Source organism: Phodopus roborovskii, unplaced genomic scaffold (assembly GCF_943737965.1).
Source record: "Phodopus roborovskii unplaced genomic scaffold, PHOROB, whole genome shotgun sequence".
In the NCBI taxonomy this organism is placed as follows: domain Eukaryota; kingdom Metazoa; phylum Chordata; class Mammalia; order Rodentia; family Cricetidae; genus Phodopus; species Phodopus roborovskii.
The window spans coordinates 7,141,994-7,145,766 of record NW_026126482.1 but is presented as its reverse complement, the minus strand read 5'-3'; the positions used below and the strand labels follow the sequence as shown (position 1 = coordinate 7,145,766).

Sequence of the window (3,773 nt, the reverse complement as noted above, 5' to 3'; positions counted from 1 at the left end):
AATGCGTTCTAATATGGCAGTACTCTAAAGTGGGTAAGTCCACCGTGGTGTTTTGTGTTAGCCAATATAAATTGCCATTCACTCTCCTTTCCTAACTGCTACATAATTTATACCCAGCGGCACAAGAACAATGTGGCTTACACATCAATTAATGGATATGATTTGATTTTAGTGCTTTGCTCTTCTCCTGTCTATGGAGCATATGCCTAAAAGGGACGCTGCAGGGATTTTAATCTTTTTTTTTTTTCCATTGTCATAATGAAAATTCTATTAGATTGAATTTCAGTGAGTTATACTTTAAATATAAATAAAAGCCTTCAGGGAAAATTTAACATCTGAAACTGCAGTAAAAGCCAGGGTTAGTCTTTGCTTTGTCACTTACGCTTCTCTGTAAGTTTGGGGTTTCCAAAGAAACAACGCCTTACAGTGAGAAGAGCAGAAATACAAGGATGTCACCCTTGCTAGGCACATTGGCCATTAGGAGTTGGGACTTGGATATATGCAGGGCAAACCGGGCCGGCTCTGAGGTGACCTCTGACTCTGGTTTTGGAGTCCCTCTTTGCACTCTACCTCTGCTGCTCTGTGGATGCTGAAAAGCAATTTGTTTTTCAGGCCTCTGCTCCGAGGGCAGCAGATCTTTCTCTGACCCCTTGACCGGCCATAGCTTCACAGCGCTCATGTCTTTCAGGGTATCTAGCGTATTTGGCATGTCAGGCTTCTTTGGGTGGCTCTTGGTCAATGTCTTTCCAGCACTGAGTTTTGCTGTCTTCATTCTTCAATCAGATGGAGAGCAGGCAAACTTCCATGGAGCGCCAAGGAGGGGGAGGGGAAGGGGGCGGTGCTACGGTGACAGGGTGTGGAAGAACCTGAGTGACCTGCCCTGGGACTCTGTCACTCCTGCAGGGTCACAATCTGAGCTCTGAGGGCAGCACACTCATTCTTGTGCAAGGCCTCCTCACTGGACAGGGTGCACTTGAGGAGGCTCATCCTGAGACCAGTTTGGGAAGGAAATGTGTGTGCTTGGGGCTTCTCAAAGTGAGGAATGCCATCCGCAAGGCAGAGGGGCTTGGGCCTGACCTCTGCCCTGAGTCTGTTGAGCATGCTCCTTCTGTGGCTGCCAATTCAACATCAGCAAAAGATGACCACATCCTCTGTTGGCCAGGTGGCCGGGTGGCCGGGTGGGGCTCCGCTCAGCTGCATGGCTGGTAAATTGGATAACTCTTGAACACTGAATCAGAGATGAGCTGGTACCAGTTTTCCTTACCTTACTTCATGATGAGCCATATATATATGTTTTCCAGACCAAAGTACCAATTGGCTCAAACATCATCTTCATGAGGCCTGGTATTTCGAGTCTTCCCAACCCACAGTTCACATACTTCCGGCATTCTTGGCAGCTCATGGTCCCTCGAGTAGGCTTTGCTGCACAGCTGCTTGCGCCTTCCTGGCCACTGCAGGATTTGATCTTTTAATAGATGCCACTGGCTACACTCTTATCACTCCTGAGCAGTCACTGAGGCCTCCTTCACCCTCATCCTCAATGGGGCTGGGGCCTCACCCATTTTCATACTGTCAGTCTGATGCTTCGGTTCCGATTCTGCTTTCCCTAGCTGCTGGTGGTGTTCTGTCTGTTCTCATCCTTGTTAGTGTTTATTTCCTCACCTTTAAACGCCCTCCACTCCTTTATCACAGCAGAGTGCAAAGCCTTTGCCATCTGTGTGGCGAATACTTTTCTCTCATACTTAGTTTTGTCACACAAAGTGTGTGAGAAAAATAGCCTCTTAAAAATTTAGGAGCAATTAAGTTTTAAGATATTCAAACCCCTTTCTTTTAAGGGCTTCCAGTTTTAATGATTCAGAAAGCTGTCCACTCCATGCTTATAGACAGAGTCTCTTAATTTTCTCCTAATGTTTTTTTTATAATTATAAAGTGGTTATGTTTATATAAATAAATATGATACTTATATATAAAATATAATTGCTACATAATTATTGTGGCAGCGTGTGGCAGGGCCTGGCTTTATCTACTAGATGGTGCCCTTCTCCACTGCCTGCTAGGTCCTTGAGCTTGGCTCTCGGAGTGTTACCTGTGAGACAGGCAGAGCTACTGTCCCAACAGGCTTGAGGTGTCAGTGGCATGAGCCTGTCCCTGCCCAGCTCAGTACCTCTTCCCATGCTGCTCACCGGCAGGGAAGGGAAGGCTTTGGATCACACATGCTCAGCTCAAGTTCAAGTTTTCCAAGTTCTCAAAGCAGCAGATACCTTTGAGCTTAAAACAGAAATCAATAACAGCAGCAAAGACCCAAATTTGAATATGACGACTATAATCAATGTCCTAAATCACTGACTTCTGCGGAGGACTGCAGGGCCCACCTTAAAAGACCCTGGCGACAGGCACCCTTGTCCTGGGAGGCTTGGGGGCTGAGTCCCCTGGCTTTTCTTCCCAGTATCTATTCCCGGGCTGAGATTTCCCTTAGGCCAGCTTTAGCCTATAGCAGAATTTTTTATGACTGCGAGCTAATCCCCTAGCAAACCCTGGTTTATATAGAAACGCTGACACAGTACTGGCTCTGGTGATTCAGCTGGGGCCAGTGGGCTATTTATGGCTCCCTGGTGCCAATGGGATAATTCTCATTTAGTGCATTCAGTTTCTGCTGGGACAGGGGTCCCACTTTTTCCCCAGAGTGACTGTTGAACCTCTTGCCCAAACCTTGAGCAAGTTGGGGACTGTGGGGAGGAGGGCCTGTCTCGGAATAGCTCGGATCACCGTAAGTTACAACCAAAGTGGGCTTTTCATCTGGGACGTCAAGAGCCTTAGAAACAAATAAATATTTTCATCCCCTATTTTATCTCTGGGCAGCGAGCCCAAAAGGTGTCTTAATTCTACTCCATGAAACCCAGGAGGAAAGCTGAGGGTGCCCACCTTTCTGCACTTACTGCCTTGTGCAGGGCCGCTAGAGGCAGGAAAGTAGGGTCCGAGGAGCTGCTCCCAGTGGTCATGAGTCGGGCACAACTGGACGCGAGGGCTCCCGTGGGATGGGACAATGAGTGTGACAGACACCTTTGGGGGTGTCACTGCCCGTGCCCAGTGTATTCAGCATCTAGATAGTGGGCCGATGGGTCACAGGACCAGATTGGTGTGGCGGGAGCAGGAGCCACAGCCGTGGGGTTCCCTTGTTTCCTTACTCCAGACACTCTGTTTTGGGTGGAGGTGGAATCTGACTTCAAAAGACCGCAGAGATAAGTTACCCCTAATGTAAACTTACCATTTTCAGTGGTTTACATATACTATTCAGCGGCATTGAGCACATTTCCATGAAAATATGCATGGCTATGCAGCCAGGGTCTCCAACTCCAGACCCCTCTCTCATCTGCCCAGCACAAACCCATGCCTGCTAAATAGTAGCTTCCCACTCTCCCGGGGCAGACCCCTGCCACTGTAGAAGAGGGGTTTGGAGGCCGAGTCTTGATGGCCAGAAGTCGGAGGCTGTGATCAATCGGCCCAGTTACCAAGCGGCGGACCAGGACGTGTGCTGGGCTGCTTGGCTCCAGGGCTCATGCTCATAACCATTTCTGTGTGTTTATTGATAAGCTTGAGGGCTCCTGCACTGATCCCTGGGCCAACAGGGTCGTCCCAGGAGCACCGAATAGTGCTCTGAACTCAGTCACAGCAGCCAGACAGGCCCCACCTAATGTGAGGCCTTTGAAGTCAGTGATGTATAAGGCAGGCAGCTGCGTCTTTTACCAGCTTTTACGAGGCCTATCAGGGTGATG

At 48.7% G+C, this 3,773-nt stretch overlaps 1 pseudogene; it reads right to left on the bottom strand.

Moving 5' to 3' along the window:
• Window positions 1-421: 421 nt before the first annotated feature.
• On the bottom strand, window positions 422-1,402 carry LOC127229415 (mitochondrial fission regulator 1-like; annotated as a pseudogene).
• Between the last annotated feature and the right edge of the window lie 2,371 nt (window positions 1,403-3,773).